General features: G+C 40.1%; 1 protein-coding gene across 2 annotated transcripts in view; it reads right to left on the reverse strand.

Annotated features, from left to right (window-relative positions):
• The window catches only part of GRM3 (glutamate metabotropic receptor 3), a 331,898-nt gene extending 313,007 nt beyond the window's left edge, over positions 1-18,891 (reverse strand). The window contains exon 1 of one of the 2 annotated variants that reach the window (XM_056573393.1): positions 18,291-18,891. The gene's annotated coding sequence lies outside the window, so the exon portion shown is untranslated. Of the gene's footprint in view, positions 1-17,630; positions 17,698-18,290 lie in introns of those variants that run through there. The other variant, XM_056573394.1, reaches the window with a different exon arrangement.
• Positions 18,892-19,099: the final 208 nt, after the last annotated feature.

A 19,099-nucleotide genomic window follows, 5' to 3' on the forward strand; every position in this document is an offset into this window, starting at 1 on the left:
ACTTTGTTAATGTATGGGATGGTAAATATTCTAGAATTTTTGTCTTGCTGTGCACCAAAAGAGTATCTCCAAAAAAAATAAACCTCCAAGCCTTAATGATTTTATATAGTATATATTTTAGCCCACTGAAAATAGCAGTTACTATAGCAACAATAGGATTTATATCCTAAAAGGAAATTTTTATTTTGCCTACTGTCAAGACTTCATTATGTGGTTTATCATAACACTTGATAAAGAAAATTACCTTATTGCCCTGCTAATGAATTTATCTTCAAACCAATACAATATTCCTCCTCTAAAATCTATGTAAAGGACCGCTAGTTTTACGTATTTGCTAAACTCAATTATCTTCTTTCAGTTGTTTCTTTCCTCTCCAGACTGTGAATTGAGAAAGCAGCAGTGATGAAGCAGCATGAATACTCAACACCAGGTTGTGCAATGCAATTTACAGAACATGAAAAGTGTTGTGTTTTTTGTCATATATCTCTTCTTATATTTACTGCAACGGCAAGTATCTTGATTTAAATATATTAGTTAAGTAAAACTTACCTCATCATTTAGTCACAGTAAGCCAGTCATATATTAAATACTAAAATTGATATGTACATTGACTTACTATTCACATAAAAGGTGTCATTTGAAGTTTCTGTGCCCCAATGCAAAAAGGGCCCCTACCTATCTCGTCATTTTCAGCAGTATTTTTTTTTCTGTGGCAGAAGAGCTATTCATTGGCTTGTTACAAAAAAAAAAAAAGCATAATATTGGCTGAGGACAGGTATGGACTTTATTATATGTAATTCAGACATGTCTCGAATGCCCCTCTTGCACGGTCCACCAACTGGGAACCCAACCTAGATTAAGAACGGATTTTGACACTTGTTTCATTGAAATGTTGATGTGTGCAATTGGGTGAACAAAAAACATGCCCTCATATGGCCCTGTAGGTGGATACAAGAAAAAGAGCTAGGTCTCTTAAAAGTTCAGTAGGAAAAAATGAAAATGCAAAAATTAAAATTGAAAACGTCCTTAAAGGGGTACTCTGCCCCTAGACATCTCATCCCCTATCCAAAGCATAGGGGATAAGATGTCTGATCTCGGCTGCGGCACCCCAGACATCTGATGCACGAGCGAACGTCGCTCTGTGTGGGATGTGCTGGATATGCAGGGTGGAGGCTCGTTATGTCATGGTCATGCCCCGCTCGTGACGTTATGGCCATGCCCCTTCAATGCAAGTCTATGGGAGGGGGCATGGATTTGTATTGAGGGGGTGTGGTCATGACATCATGAGCGGGCCGTGATGTCAGGAGCCTCAGGCACTGACCTCGATGCTCTAAATGAATTCAGGGTGCAGCAGGGAGATCACAGAGGTTCCCAGCGGCGGGACCCCGCAATCAGACATCTTATCCCCTATCCTTTGGACAGGGGATAAGATGTCTAGGGGCAGATACCCCTTTAAGGCCAAAACCTGCTGTGTCCTTAAGAGGTAATAATAATAATTATAATATTTCATACACCCTGTGAACTTTATAAACTGTTTTCATTATTTGTACAACGTGTAGGATATTCTGCATTATATTGTCCCTTCTTAACATACATGCTTTGACAAATTAAAATATCTGGCATTGCCTCTTTTCCTGTCATCATGTATTGAGTAGGATGTCACAGCTCAGCAGATTTACAATGAAGCCTTTCAAAATGGAAATTTCATTCACCGGTATTTTAACCCATTCTCTCACTGCTTATTTAGGCAGGAAGCATGGATTACACCATAATGCCGGAGGAAGAGACATAATGGCATAATCTTGCATCTCACAAATTAATCTATTTTGGCAAGAGCTGCATAGGTATGGGAAATGTGGAAATGTAAACTTCTTTGAATGAAACAACCATGTGCCAGAAACAATTGTGACATACATAGAATCATAGAAATGTCTTATTAGGAAAGCCTTAAGGGTCTACTCCGGCCCTAATACATCTTATCTCCTATCCGATATTCCAGCCCCATGGTCATCACACTTCACACTCAGAGCCTCCAGCACTGCGGAGAGCTCACAAAGGTGGGTGCGAATGACAGATTATGGGGGTCCCCAGTGGCGGAACCCCCGCGATCATGCATCTTATCCCCTATACTTTGGATAGAAGATAAGATGTATTAGGGCCGGAGTACCGCTTTAAGTGGGGTGAACAGCATCAGTGAACAGCATCAGGTAAATCACTTGAGATGGCAATGGGCATAAACTTTGTCAATCTATCAAGTTTAAATGTGTCTTTCTCAGAGAAATGTTTTATGCAGTTACATTACGCAGGTAATGAACCATCTTTGTTCCAGTTTTTTGAGATCATACTAATTCTTTCCTTCCCCAGACTCCCATCTTATTTTATGGTTTATTTTTATGCATATAGTAAGGATTCAGTCCATTGCCAATTCCTGCTGTCTTTATCTAAAGAAGATCTCTTGCATCTGTTCCTTCTTTACTAAACATATAGAGGGAGATTTATCAAGGGATTTAATAAGCTTTTTTTTTGCTTACAAAAGTCACACATAAAGTCACATGTGCACCTAAGCAATTTTTTTGTGTGGCTTTTGTGGATAAGCAAAAGAAAAAAAAAAAAACAATCTGCCCTACCTAATCAATTTTCAGTTTTTACTTTGCAGTGGTCCAGGATTTATCATCGTGAAAGTCGCACGTCAGCAAATAAAAGTCGCAAACCCCCTTCAAAAAGTTGTAAGTGTAAGCAAGGTCAGACCTGGCTTACAAACTTGCCTATGACAGCATTTTCAAAAAGTCACACAAAAAAATTGCTGAGAATTTTTGTGCAACTTTTTCTTACTTTCATTTTCACATGCACAGTGAGACGAGCGGGTAGGAGATGTACAGGAGGGGGACACGCTTGTCACCCGCCCGCACATCTCCCACCCACGCAACACTACTACAACTCCCAGCATGTCCTTACTGTAAGGACATGCTGGGAATTGTAGTTGTACGGCACGGGGGAAGTGTGTTAGATGGGCGGGCGGATGACAAGCTTGTCCCCCGCCTGTGCTGCATTACTACAACTCCCAGCAAGTCCTTACTGTAAGGGCATGCTGGGAGTTGTAGTCATGCAGTGGGGGCAGGTGACAAGCTTGTCACCCACTTGCACCTCTCCCCCCAGCCCTGCTGCATGACTACAACTCCCATTATGTCCTTACTGTAAAGGCATGCTGGGAGTTTGTAGTCATGCGATGCGGACAGGAAATGTGCGGGTGAGTTACAATAAATGCTCTAACCTATTTTCCTTGTTTTTTTTTCCTTCTCATTTCAGATCCGTGTATCCTGTGGACTACGAAGATGACCAGTGTTTTTCTTTTGTTTAATGTTCATAAAATGGTTAACGAGAGCTTGTGGGGGGAGGGTTTTTTGGAATAAAAGTTTTTTAAACATGTGTTTTTTTAATTTACTTTACAGGCTTAGTAGTGGAAGCTGTCTTATAGACAGAATACATTACTAAGCCTGGGCTTAGCGTTAGCACCAAAAACAGCTAGCGCTAACCCCCGATTATTACCCCAATACCCACCACCACAGGGGTTCCAGGAAGAGCCACTACAAACAGGCCCGAAGCGTCAAATATGGCGCTCCTGGGCCTAAGCAGTAACAGGCTGGCATTATTTAGGCTGGGGAGGGCCAGTAACAATGGTCATCGCTCACCCTGGTAACGTCAGGCTGTTGCTGCTTGGTTGGTATTTGGAAGAGAATGAAAATAGGGGGAATTAAATAATAAAAGTTCCCTGTATTTTTATTCTAAGCCAGATGCCAATCAAACAGCAACAGCCTGATGTTACCAGGGTGGGCGAGGACCATTGTTACTGGCCCTCCCGAGCCTAAATAACGCCAGCCTGTTATCTCCTAGGCCCAGGAGCGCCATTTTTGACGCTCTGGGCCTGTCGGTACCGGCTTTTCCTGACACCCCTGTGGAGGTGGGTACCTGGGTAATAATCGTGGTTAGCGCTAGCTGTTTTTAAGGCTAACGCCAAGCCCCGGATTAGTAATTGGCTCTGTCTATAAGACAGCTTCCACTACTAAGCCTGTAAAGTAAATAAAAAAATAAAAAACACATTTAAAAAACTTATCTTCCAAAAAACACTCCCCCACAAGCCCTCATTACAAAATGTTGTTAATATTAAACAAAAAAATTAAAATAAAACACTGGTCATCATAGTCCATCAAATCTGAAGTAGCCCACAGGATAGACAGATCTGAAATGAAAAGAAAAAAAAAATTGTTAGTACATTTAAGGGGAAAAAAGTGGTAACATTTTTTTAATAAACACATAAATTCTTTTGCTTATGTGTGCTAAGAAAATGGTATTACAAAGTCATTTTATTCGCTTTTTCTTAAGTGAGTCAAATTTATCAACCCCCTGTGATAGTATAATTAATAATGATAAATGTCCCCAAGACTGTCTTCAGCTCAGTTCGTCTGGAATACAGCAGCCACGTTCATCTTCATGTCCAGTGTCACATTCTTAAAATATTTTAAATATGCTTTATTGGTTTTTATGTGTCGCATAAATTTGGTACAGGTGTATGTGGGTTCCTATTTGTGTTTCCTTGATTTCATTAGTCACATGATGTACCTTTTATGCTATGTTTGTTTACCTGAAATATTTTAAGTGGAATATCATATAGCTGATATTTCAAATATGCTGTACATAAAAGCTTGATTTTATTCTGCACTCTGGCCTTTATCTGTTTTCACAAATATTTTTGTGGTTCTCTTTTTTCATTTGCCGCATGATATATCTTTTATACTGTGTAGGTTTAGAAATAGTTTATAACATCTATCATGCTTTGATTGTTCTTATTGCATATACCTGTATATATTATATGTATGCTTTGTATGATTTAAAATGCAAAAAAAAAGGAAAGTTGTTTTCAGCTCACCAAAAGCCATCTCCTATTCCACAAGGACGGGTGTAGGCCCACACCATGCCACAATCGGTAAAGAAAACAAATTGTCCAACACAGGAGGTAAAATCAGAAAAGAGGACAAAAGTAACGTGTTTCAGACATTTCTAAAAACCCTTAATTACACAATTAAGGGTGTCAAGAATGTTGGAAACACATTCATTTTTGTCCCGTTCTCTGATTTTATGTATCCTGTATTTTAAGGCTCGGCATGTGATTGATAAGATACAGTTTGAGTAACTGATAGGTGGGGAATTGACTGTTTTCACCTCTGGTTGAATAGAGCAGACACTATATTCAACTCTATGGGCCGGACAAAGATAGCCATGCTCTGTCTTGGTGTAACTAATGACTTATGGGCCCCACTGCAAAAGGTCAAATGGGATCCCCTTTCCTGTAAGAAACTACAGTAACACCAGTCATACTATCGACAATTAATTGTTGCCCCTCTTTATATTGCAGCAGTGATGCCAGTAATTGAGGCACCACAGTTGTAATGTGAACAGAGACTTAAAGGGGGATATGGAAGTGATGATATTGAAGCAGCAGGGAGTTTGAAAGATTTGTTAGTTTATTATATTTACTAGCCAGATTTATTTGTTTAACAGCTGAAGGGGGTTTCCCCACAATAGCCATTGCTCATGTATCTATCCACTGTAAGGCAATGTTTAGACTTACAGTAAAAATTCTGAATAGGCAGCAGTGACAGAACATATCCCTCATCCCCCAATAACTCCTACAAGTCTTGCAGTCGCTCCTTAACCTCTACACCTGCATTGCTTGGTTCCTTTTGTTAGGGGGAGGGGGGTCCTTGGTGACCCCTGTGACCCTTGTGACCCCTGTACCTATGCCACTAGCTATACTTGGCTATCTTTCTCTGGCCCACAGACCTACTCTTTTGCATTTGTTTTACACCAGTTTTTAAAAGATTTGTTTGGCAGTACCATAGAAATAACAATAAATACTTTGGGCAACAGGTTTTCTGCAGGTAGTTCTATACAGTTCTCTTTTCTGCACCTACAGACTAAGAAATCATCTAAGAAACCATTTAAGGGTCTATTGTTGCTGTACGTACGGTATCCTGCACCTTTTTGATACCTAGGATTTAATGCTGCAGATTTGAAGCTGTGTTCATTAGTTTACATTAAAATCTGCAGCTTCAAATCCTACTGTACATGTGAATACACCCTAAAGGTGCTGTCAGTTTTAGACAAATCCTTCTTATCAATCCTTTCAGGCCATATTTCTTTTAATAATTTTTTAATAATTCTATGGTGCTGCATTTATTTCTTAAGACCATTTCAATAATAAATAAATATCAAAACACTTTAAAATACCAGACTGAGTTATGGAATTAAATTGGTAAATTTTCAATAATTTCACAATATCTGGTGTTGAATTTAAACAGGTGATTTTGTAGGTGATTTGTAATTTGAGAAATGTATTTCATTCTTGTGTAATATGGTATAGAATTGACCCAACTGTACACATTTCATTACCACTTGAATAGGTAAATACACAGCATATCCAGATATAGGTAAAATACTTATTTATGAGTTATAGCAAGCAGGGACGTGCACAGACATTTTGAAGGGCAGGGGCTCAAGTAAAAAAGAGGGCACTTTTCATAATTAAAAAAAACGTCTGCCAGACTTAATGGGCAGATGTGCTGCGGCCCAGGGACACAGTGGACTCCCGCCGGGCCTCCTCGACATTCCTATCCCCCATAAAAGTTGGTGTTTTTGTAAAATCAAGTCAAGAACAAGGTTCCCTGAGTACAATATTGTTTGGTGTATATGTGTGTCAGGAACAAGGGCAGCCAGGGAGCTGCTGGATTTACTAAGAGACATGCAGCTGTAAAAAGATGGCGGAGCTTGATTTATAGGCCGCACACCAAAACTCCACATATGATAAATTTCCCCCAATATCTGAAGAATCACATACTTATATATAAAAGGACATAAGAACAGTGGGATGATTAACACAAGTGATGTTAAGCAGAACTGTTCATAAAGCTTTATATAATTTGTCTTATTCACAATGATATTCCAAAGTCCTTTTGGGTATATATGTAATGTTTTGGATATTGTGTTATACCGTGCCTGATGAAGAGAGCTTGGTAGTCTTTTTCAGTAGCCATTAAAAGGTATCAATTACTAAGAACTCTCATTTTTTTAAATCAATTTTAAGCTGAAGAATTAAGATGTCCCTTCACTGGAACTAAAGGGTCTAGGCCAACCCCTTGAAAAACATCCCCATAACATTATCACTTCTCTACCAATATTATAGTTGGCAAAAAGCAGTCAGGCAGGTAATATTCTGCTGGCATTGACAAGTGTGTGTGAAAGGAGACAAAACTACTTGAGCTGGTGTGTGACAGGCAGGGTCATGTAGTTAGTAAGATATGTTTAGAATGTCTGATAGGTAGGGTTTGACCACTGGCACCACCAACAATCATGAATTTAACCCCTTAAGGACTCCGGCTTTTTCAGTTTTTGCACTTTCGTTTTTTTCCTCCTTACCTTTTAAAAATCATAACGCTTTCAATTTTCCACCTAAAAATCCATATTATGGCTTATCTTTTGTATCACCAATTCTACTTTGTAGTGACATTAGTCATTTTACCCAAAAATTCACGGCAAAACTAAAAAAAATCATTGTGCAACAAAATCGAAGAAAAAATGCCATTTTGTAACTTTTGAGGGCTTCCGTTTCTATGCAGTGCATATTTCGGAAAAATGACACCTTATCATTATTCTGTAGGTTCATACGGTTAAAATGATATCCTACTTATGTAGGTTGGATATTGTCGTACTTCTGGAAAAAATCATAACTACATGCAGGAAAATTTATACATTTAAAAATGTCATCTCCTGACCCCTATAACTTTTTTTATTTTTCCACGTACAGGGCGGTATGAGGACTCATTTTTTGCACTGTGATCTGAAGTTTTTATCGGTACAATTTTTGTTTTGATCGGACTTTTTGATCACTTTTTATTTATTTTTTAATGGTATAAAAAGTGACCAAAAATACACTTTTTTGGACTTTGGAATTTTTTTGCTCGTACGCCATTGACCAATGCGGTTTAATTAATGATATATTTTTATAGTTCGGACATTAACGCACGCGGCGATACCACATATGTTTATTTTTTTTCTATTTACACTGTTTTATTTTTTTATGGGAAAAGGGGGGTGATTCAAACTTTTATTAGGGAAGGGGTTAAATGACCTTTATTAACACTTTTTTTTAACTTTTTTTTTGCAGTGTTATAGGTCCCATAGGGACCTATAATACTGCACACACTGATCTCTTACACAGATCACTGGCGTGTATTAACACACCTGTGATCAGTGTTATCGGCGCTTGACTGTTCCTGCCTGGGTCTCAGGCACGGAGCAGTCATTCGTCAATCGGACACCGAGGAGGCAGGTAAGGGCCCTTCCAGTGTCCTTTAAGCTGTTCGGGATGCCGCGATTTAACCGCGGCAGTCCCGAACAGCCCGACTGAGCAGCCGGGATACCTTCACTTTAGAAGCGGCGGTCAGCTTTGACCGCCGCTTCTAAAGGGTTAATACCGCATATTGCCGCGATCGGTGATGTGTGGTATTAGCCGCGGGTCCCGGCCGTTGATGAGCGCCGGGACCGACGCTTCATATCGTGGGAGCCGGCGCAGGACGTAAATATACGTCCTGCGTCGTTAAGGGGTTAAGGGGTCCTGTGTCCAACTCTGGTTGAATAGAGTGAACACTCCATTCAACTGTAATGTCAATAATGTTCCCTACCCTACAAAAAAGCCCCAATATATGTATATGACATAAAAAAGTCAGAACACTCCATTCAACTGTATGTGCCAGACAAAGATAGCCAAGCAATGTACTTGCCTATCTCAGTTAAAGGAAATCTGTCATCAGTATCACCCGCACTAACCTGTCATACAATCTTGTAGTCTGGGTGATACTGATCAAAATGATACTTACAATGTCCTGAATGGTCCAGCTGTTGCGCCGTTATCGCTGTTTTCTTTTTATGTAAATGAGGTCCTTGGGACATGGGCAGAGCTAGGATCGGCTTCTGCCGGCTTATCAATATGCACAGCATCCCCCCCTGCTCTCGCGGCACTGTGCATCCAGAAGCTGCGTCAGTTTCAGCCTCATTCACCCTCATGCTTTTGTGCATCCTCACTCTTCACTGCTGGCTGCGGGAATGAGGCTGAAACTGACACCACTTCTGGGTGTACTCTGGAAGCGACGCATGTGCCGTGCCGCGAGAGTAGGAAGGGGGGGTCATGCATATTGATGAGAAGGCAGAGCGTCCGCCCGGCAGAAAATCATGTGCAGTGCCCAGAGTGCTGGTCCTAGCTCCGCCCATGCCCCAAGGACCTAATTTACATAAAAAGAAAAACAGCGATAACGTCACAACAGCTGGGCCATTCAGGACATTGTAAGTATCATTTTGATCAGTATCACCCACACTACAAGCCTGTATGACAGGTTAGTACGGGTGATACTGATTTCCTTTAAATTGAGCTACAGAACAACTGTAGAATCAGGAATCATCTAAGAAACCATGTAAAAGTGTTGTTAACTTCGGTAAATTCTTCTTATCAAATTCTTCCTATACTTTTAAGCCAGACTCTACAGTTATAGAATCAGCAAACTGGTGGCAATTTTTATGCCCAAAAAGACTCAGAAGTAAGCATCTTAACTCTTCATTTTCTCCACTTTCTCCACTTTTCAGCTCAATTGCCTTAGTTCTAAACAGCTCTGGTTTTCAAGAATACCACTCACAGCTGATGTAGATAAAGGAGGTGGGAGGAAATGTAATGGACAGACTTGTTGTGGTGGTGGCCATGCCAGTACCATGCTGGAATTCAGTGAACTCTTTAGAAAGGCTTTACACCTGAGGAAGCCACATTCTGCGATGTTACATGTGGGGCAACTTGTATCCTAGACTTTTGGCTGACTATGGTGCATTTCGGTGACTGGAGCTTTTATACTGGATCTTACTTGAGTACTTTATACTTATTAATGTTTATATCTCAGTGTTATACAGGTTATTTAGCTCTCTACCTGGCACTTTAGTAGCAGTCATTATTTCTATTTATGATCTACCTAGTTTTTATTCTGTGTGTTAATATTGAACGGACACACTGACTATTATTAGGGTATTATTCTAGGAGGGTGTAATATAGCTTATACTTGCTATATCTATGTGTTTTTTTTAAATAGTTTTTATGTTTTGTTTGGTCTTTTGCTTCATGTTTTTATAAGGCTAAGTTTCCACTTGTTTTTTTCTGGCAGTTTTTGGATATCTGCCACTGCAGTTTTTGAGCCAAAGCCAGAAATGTATTCAAAAGGAATAGGACATATAAAGGAAGGACTTACACTTCTTCAAAAACTGCAGTGGCAGATATCCAAAAACTGCCAGAAAAAAAAACAAGTGGAAACAGTCTAATTGAGCCCATTACATTTTTTTACATGTAGATTTGTGGTTGTGCACTTCTTTTCCTTGCTTCTTTCTCTTTTTATCATTTTTATGACCCTATTCTTTCATATATGTTTGGAAAGTCAGACTGCATTGGTAGGGGAAGGATTTTCTGCACTTGTAATAATAGAAATGAAAAAAAGAAAAAAACAACAACAACAACTGAATTCAATGTATATAAGGTGGGGCTCAATACTTGTGTCCATATACTGTACATTATAATTTATCAATTGTTCACTGACTTTGTCTTTTAGGCTTATGAACTTTTAATGAACTTTAGGCATCCTCTGCAGGGCTACCATGAAGAAAAATGTTTATCGGTTAGTCAAGGCTTTTGTTACGCAGTTACAAGCCATGTCTATGTTAGGCTTGGTTTATTCACAGGTTTTTGAGCAAAAGCCTGAAATGTATTCAAAAGGAATGGGAAATATATAGGGAAGGACTTATAATTCTCCTTCCTGCTGAATCCACTTCTGACTTTGGCTCAAAAACTGCAGTGTCAGTTTTCCAAAAAATGCCATTAACCCCTTAAGGACTCAGCCCATTTTGGCCTTAAGGACTCAGACAATTTAATTTTTACGTTTTCATTTTTTCCTCCTCGCCTTCTAAAAATCATAACTCTTTTATATTTTCATCCACAGACTAGTATGTGGGCTTATTTTTTGCGTGACCAGTTGTCCTTTGTAATGACATCACTCATTATATCATAAAATGTATGGCGCAACCAAAAAACACTATTTTTGTGGGGAAATTAAAACGAAAAACGCAATTTTGCTAATTTTGGAAGGTTTTGTTTTCACGCCGTACAATTTATGGTAAAAATGACGTGTGTTCTTTATTCTTAGGGTCAATACGATTAAAATGATACCCATTATTATATACTTTTATATTATTGTTGCGCTTAAAAAAAATCACAAACTTTTTAACCAAATTAGTGCGTTTATAATCCCTTTATTTTGATGACCTCTAACTTTTTTATTTTTCCGTATAAGTGGCGGTATGGGGGCTCATTTTTTGCGCCATGATCTGTACTTTTTTTTGATACCACATTTGCATATAAAAAACTTTTAATACACTTTTTATAATTTTTTTTTTAATAAAATGTATTAAAAAAGTAGGAATTTTTGACTTTTTTTTATTTTTTTTCGTTCACGCCGTTCACCGTACGGGATCATTAACATTTTATTTTAATAGGTCGGACATTTACGCACACGGCGATACCAAATATGTCTATAAAAAATGTTTTTTACGCTTTTTGGGGGTAAAATAGGAAAAAACGGACGTTTTACTTTTTTATTGGGGGAGGGGATTTTTCACTTTTTTTTTACTTTTACTTTTACATTTTTTTACATTTTTTTTTACACTTGAATAGTCCCCATAGGGGAATATTCATAGCAATACCATGATTGCTAATACTGATCTGTTCTATGTATAGGACATAGAACAGATCAGTATTATCGGTCATCTCCTGCTCTGGTCTGCACGATCACAGACCAGAGCAGGAGACGCCGGGAGCCGCACGGAGGAAGGAGAGGGGACCTCCGTGCGGCGTTATGAATGATCGGATCCCCGCAGCAGCGCTGCGGGCGATCCGATCGTTCATTTAAATCGCGAACTCCCGCAGATGCCGGGATCTGTATTGATCCCGGCACCTGAGGGGTTAATGGCGGACGCCCGCGAGATCGCGGGCGTCGGCCATTGCCGGCGGGTCCCTGGCTGCGATCAGCAGCCGGGATCAGCCGCGCATGACACGGGCATCGCTCCGATGCCCGCGGTTATGCTTAGGACGTAAATGTACGTCCTGGTGCGTTAAGTACCACCTCACCAGGACGTACATTTACGTCCTGCGTCCTTAACCCCTTAAGGACCGGAGGTTTTTCCGTTTTTGCATTTTCGTTTTTTGCTCCTTGCCTTTAAAAAATCATAACTCTTTCAAATTTACACCTAAAAATCCATATGATGGCTTATTTTTTGCGCCACCAATTCTACTTTGTAATGACGTCAGTCATTTTGCCCAAAAATCTATGGTGAAGCGGGAAAAAAAATCATTGTGCGACAAAATTGAAAAAAAAAAACGCTGTTTTGTAACTTTTGGGGGCTTCCGTTTCTACGTAGTACATTTTTCGGTAAAAATGACACCTGATATGTATTCTGTAGGTCCATACGATTAAAATGATACCCTACTTATATAGGTTTGATTTTGTCGGACTTCTGGAAAAAATCATAACTACATGCAGGAAAATTAATACGTTTAAAATTGTCATCTTCTGACCCCTATAACTTTTTTATTTTTCCGTGTATGGGGCGGTATGAGGGCTCATTTTTTGCGCCGTGATCTGAAGTTTTTAACGGTACCATTTTTGCATTGATAGGACTTATTGATCACTTTTTATTCATTTTTAAATGATATAAAAAGTGACCAAAAATGCACTATTTTGGACTTTGGAATTTTTTTGCGCGCACGCCATTGACCGAGCGGTTTAATTAATGATATATTTTTATAATTCGGACATTTCCGCACGCGGTGATACCACATATGTTTATTTTTATTTTTATTTACACTGTGTTTTTTTTTTTATTGGAAAAGGGGGGTGATTCAAACTTTTAATAGGGGAGGAGTTAAATGATCTTTATTCACTTTTTTTTTTCACTTTTTTTTTGCAGTGTTATAGGTCCCATAGGGACCTATAACACTGCACACACTGATCTTCTATGTTGATCACTGGTTTCTCATAAGAAACCAGTGATCAACGATTCTGCCGGATGACTGCTCATGCCTGGATCTCAGGCACTGAGCAGTCATTCGGCGATCGGACAGCGAGGAGGCAGGTAGGGGCCCTCCCGCTGTCCTGTCAGCTGTTCGGGATGCCGCGATTTCACCGCGGCTATCCCGAACAGCCCACTGAGCTAGCCGGGATGCTTTCGGTTTCACTTTAGACGCGGCGTTCAACTTTGAACGCCGCGTCTAAAGGGTTAATAGCGCGCGGCACAGCGATCAATGCCGCGCGCTATTAGCCACGGGTCCCGGCCGTTGTTAGAGGCCGGGTGGCCCCGCGTTATAGATCGGGAGTGGACACATGACGTTCCAGTACGTCATGTGTCCTTAAGGGGTTAAGGGGTTAAAGGGGTACTCCGGTGAAAACCTTTTTTTCTTTTAAATCAACTAGTGGCAGAAAGTTAAACATATTTGTAAATTACTTCTATTAAAAAATCTTAATCCTTCCTGTACTTATTAGCTGCTGAATACTACAGAGGAAATTATTTTCTTTATGGAATGCTCTCTGATGATATCACTAGCACAGTTCTCTCTGCTGACATTATTACAATAATAATAACACTTTATTTATTGTTGTCCTTAGTGGGATTTGAACCCAAGTCCCCAGCACTGCAAGACAGCAGTGCTAACCACTGAGCCACCATGCTGCCCTTAGCATACATCTGCTATGCATGGTTGCTAAAATGGACAGAGATGTCAGAAGAGAGCACTGTGCTCGTGATGTCACCAGTGTTCCAAAAAGAAAGGAATTTCCTCTGTAGCATTCAGCAGCTAATAAGTAATGGAAGGATTAAGATTTTTTAATAGAAGTCATTTACAAATATGTTTAACTTTCTGCCACCAGTTGATTTAAAAGAAAAAAGGTTTTCACCAGAGTACCCCTTTAAATGCCTTAGAGGTGCCTATAACTGTCTGACAGGTGCTGCAAAGTTGGTGTTACACAGTTACAGGTTATATCTGTTTGACTGGAGCCTGTAATAACCAATAAGCTCTTTCCCCTCTTGGAAGGGATAATGCATATCGGTTACTGACTGACACCTCTCAAACAGATAGTCTGTTATTTTGTGACGGGAGCCTCAATTATCCAATAAGCACTTTCCTTTGCGGTGAAGAATAGTGTTCACTGTTACAAAGGCGGTAGAGTAGCCGGCAGGGAAAGGGCTTAAGAAATCTTAATAAATACAATTTTTTTTTATTACAGATTATTAGTTCTGCCCTTATTATATAGAAAGTGGCAGAAGTTCCCCCACATTGTTTCAGGAAAGCGCTACCAACATGATTTCAAGTTCCAATGAAGTTCCTTCCATTATTAATGCCAACAGAGTGACCCTATTAATGAAAGGAATTATCACTGGCAGGGAAAGGGTGTGATTGAAAGCCAGCCTCCAACAACAGTGATAACACAGATCTTGGCTGTTTAACCCCTTAGATGACCCTTATATTGCCAATCTTTGAAAATAAACTGTATACATAATGTAAAAAAAAATAAAATAAATTCAGAATTGCTTTTTTTTCACCCTAAAACACATTATAAAAGTTGAATGCTAAGATATATGTATCCTGAAAGGGAACAACCAAACAATGTACTCTGCCCCACAAAAAAAGCCCAGATATATGTATATAAACAGAAAAAAAAGTCACGCTATAAGGCAAAGGTTTTATGACTTTCCTTATAATTGAACAATCTGAACAATCAAACAATGCAGCCATCACATTTCTAAAAGGTTGTGGGCCCCTTCCCTATACAATCCATTAGAGCAGTGTTTTCCAAACAGTGTGTCTCCAGCTGTTGCAATACTACAACTCTCTGCATGCCCGGACAGCCTTCGGCTGTCCGGGCATGCTGGGAGTTGTAGTTTTGCAACAGCTGGAGACACACTGTTTGGAAAACACTGCTTTAGAGATCTATACAACTACAACTCCGTATGTAATCCTAACACATAGGGAACATTTTGTATACATATTATACAATTTAACAAAGTATCAAATCTGCAACAAAATTTGATCAATCATTTCAACTTCTCAAATTTAGGGATAGCCAATATATTTCCCTCAATTTTAGAGAGCAAGAGACAGCACCAGAGCAGACCTTGGAATACTTCACCCCTTTCGTCATTATTTGTAATATCAGACAAAAATATGGCATACCCAGGGGATAATATCCAGCTGTCAGTTGAAAACATGTACTGGATATATTTAATCTGCAACACATAATTTATGTTTCGCAATCCACGTTTCCATGTAGTAAATATTGGCAGACGAGAGTCCTTGTAACTAGTGCGCGAATATTCGAAATGCTCATTTTTATGAGTATCTTCACTTTGCAATTTTGCGAATATTTTGAATATAGTGATATATGCATCAATTTTTTTCATGCGAATATTGGCCCTTCCAGTCTGGACACTGATCCCTCCCTTCTTTTAGGTAAAAGATATAATTAATGCGAATTTCATTACGAATATGTGAATATGAGAATATGGCGAACATAGGACGAATATTTGTCCATATATTCGTGAAATATCGGGAATTCGAATATGGCCCCTGCCTCTCATCACTACAGTGACCTACGATGGCCCCGACATACGATCATTTCAACATACGATGACCTCTCAGAGGCCATCGCATGTTAAAGGCAGCATCAACATACAATGCTTTTGTACTGCTTCAGCTGCCACCGGATAGCCGTTTACGATGCCCCGTGTGGTCCAGTGAGTGTCACTCACCTGTCCCCGCCGCTCCGGACCGTCCTCTTCGGAATCCTCTGCATCGCCGGCGCTCTCCATCGTCGTCATCACGTCGCGCACGCCGTCCCGTCATCCAATAGGAGCGGCGTGTGCAGCGACATGATGACGGCGATGAAGAGACGCAGCAGAGAAGGTCCGGGGAGGGCAACATCCAGGGCAGTGGTGAGCGGCGGGCAGCGGTGAGTGGCGGGGACAGGTGAGTAGAAACCTCCTATACCAGTGGTCTTCAACCTGCGGACCTCCAGATGTTGCAAAACTACAACTCCGGGCATGCTGGGAGTTGTAGTTTTGCAACATCTGGAGGTCCGCAGGTTGGAGACCACTGTCCTATACTTTACATTGCACGGATCACTCAACATACGATGGTTTCAACTAACGATCATTCATTTGGAACGAATTACCATCGTATGTTGAGGGACCACTGTACTTGTAACATGTAAGAGAAACTCCTTGGTCTACGAAAAATATAATAAAACATACCAGAGCTCCGTCACATGATGGGAACCCTATACTAGGTGCTAAATTTCTTTCATGCCTAAGAACCTTATACACCATTCAGCATCAGCATTTCAGAATCGGAATACATATATTTTGATGTAAAACAATGACCCAAAAGATGAATGACACGAGAAAATGGAACTATTGTACGTAATAAATTACATTTTCATGGTGTTAAAAATTTCGCTTACATCCGTGTGTAATTACCCTTTAAAGAAAAGCCCAAAGCAAAGAACATGTCTAATTGTGACCACATGTTTCCCCTTCAGGGACTGTCATTCCACAGAGCACTGATTCTCTGTTACCTCTTTGTCTCTGCATGAAGTCCCCCCCATAGGAACTGGTGACAGCAAACGCTTTACTCTTGGGACATAGCCTCTGCAGTTCATTTGGCTGTGTTCACACTCCTACACTTTACACAGTAGCATGTTCACTCAGCTGAGTGCTTGACTTGATTTATACAGGATGGATCAGTCTCATGACCCCGCAATCTACCATTAACTAACAACCCCTGCAGATACCTTCACTGTGAATGACAGTTCTGTAGGAAGCCAACACTAGAGCTTTCTGTAGACATAATGATCCTGCCTATGACATGGTGATCAATGATATAATCTTGTATAGATCATTAAGTCTAGCTATAGAAATTACCAGACACAATGGGATATGTATCAAAAATAGGCATTAAAACAATGGATATATGATAGAAGAAATGGAAGTCCAGCGTAGGATAACGTGCAAGTAAAAGTAGATATTTATTCTTGTTTCAAGCCATAGGACAGCAGGACACAATGTAACGCGTTTCAGACGGAATAACCAACCTTGCTCAGGATGAGTAAGGCTGGTTATTCCGGCTGAAACGCGTTACATTGTGTCCTGCTGCCCTATGGCTTGAATCAAGAATAAATATCTACTTCTTCTATCATTATTCTGGTGTTGGTTCACACAGTACCGTGCGACAGACGTCTGGCAAAAAAAGGTGAGCTGGGGAATCATCTGTCCTTCAACAATGGATATGATAATAAAAAAAGAATTAAAATGGATATAATAAAAAAAGAATTAAAAAAACAGGACACATTAAAAAAACAGGACACATTCATTGTGTATTTTGTTAAGACAAGGAAACATATTAATAAACACAGATAACATGACAGTGGGTACTATAGAAGTATTACTTGTGTGGCCAGTTTAGGTTGTCATTTCTTCATTCTAATACCCCCAGTCAGGAGTTGTCTGAAGATCAATAGCCTCCTTTATCAGCGTGTCTGAAGATTTTATGACTATTGTAACAAGAACTTACACTTCTTCATGATAATGATAATTCGCGCTGCTTTATTACTGGAAGGAACATTAGGCTCCTTTTTTTGTTTTAACCAATGAGGCAGCTGCTTATTTGTTGCTTTTTTGTTTCCATCCCTTTGTATCTCCATCAGTCTATTTATAAATAAAATTCCCAGTTGAAACAAAAATATTGCAGAAATGGCTAATGCTTGTATTCCTTTATTCTAATGTGTTACCATACATTGTAACAAATCAATAAAAAGTAGCAGAGTGCTAGAGAAAGTGCTCTCACGCTGGTGTCTTAGGTTAGTCCAGTGTTTTCCAACCAAGGTGCCTCCAGCTGTTGCAAAACTACAACTCCCAGCATGCCCCGACAGCCTTCGGCTGTCCGGGCATCCTGGGAGTTGTAGTTTTGCAACAGCTGGAGGCACCCTGGTTGGGAAACACTGGGTTAGTCAAATCATCTCATATGCAGTAAAATGTCAAATTCCCTAGATAGAACCTACTATAAACAGAGTTACTGTATATATGTGTATCATACATGTGCTGCTTACCTGGTGCAGGTGATGCTGCACACACATGTCCCAGGCACTGTCATCCCCTCCATCCAGTATCACAGTTCACACTGGGACATAGGACATAACTTGTAATTGGTCCCTGTACTTTCACTGCATGTCATCCAGTTGGTCCTCTCAGTGTGAGGGGGTTCTGTCTCCCATACACCAGTTACCATTGATGTGATCGGTTACTAGAGCAGGAATGTAGAATTGTGTTGGCTTTAATGTCATTTTCTAAGACAAGATCCAAAGCTTTTGTTCTGTTCTGTTTCCCATTTCTGTGAAGGGTTTCCCCTCTGGGGCTGATTCAGCTCCTGCTAATTAAGAAATGCAGCAGAATAGTGAGTTCTGCCACTTGCTATTCAGATATGAGAGTAGCAGCTCCTGGAACTTTGATGGTTGTTTGCTCCTGGCATCCTTGGCAAGGCTGCTGCTGGACAATTAGTCCTTGGAGTGGCCTCCAGTTCCCATGCTGTGACTTAATGAGAGAACACACTTTCTGCTCTCACAGCAGCTTATAGTGGTGCAGAGCCGGCTGAGGAGGAATGCTACCCGCACCAAGCAACATGCACATCTATCTGCCGCTCCACACTGCACAGCATCACCTTCTACATCTCCGGCACACCCTCTGTGACGTCACCTGCCACTCACCCCATTCTCACTAGAAAGGGGAGAAACTGAGCACAAAGACAAGAAAAAGATCCTGCTTAGGGAATAAGCATTGTCTTCTGCTGTTAACACTGCTGGACTATCTGTCTATATCTATCTCATGTCAATCTATCTATCTCTCTGTCTGTCTGTCTGTC

This window comes from Hyla sarda, chromosome 4, assembly GCF_029499605.1.
Source record: "Hyla sarda isolate aHylSar1 chromosome 4, aHylSar1.hap1, whole genome shotgun sequence".
Lineage (NCBI taxonomy): Eukaryota > Metazoa > Chordata > Amphibia > Anura > Hylidae > Hyla > Hyla sarda.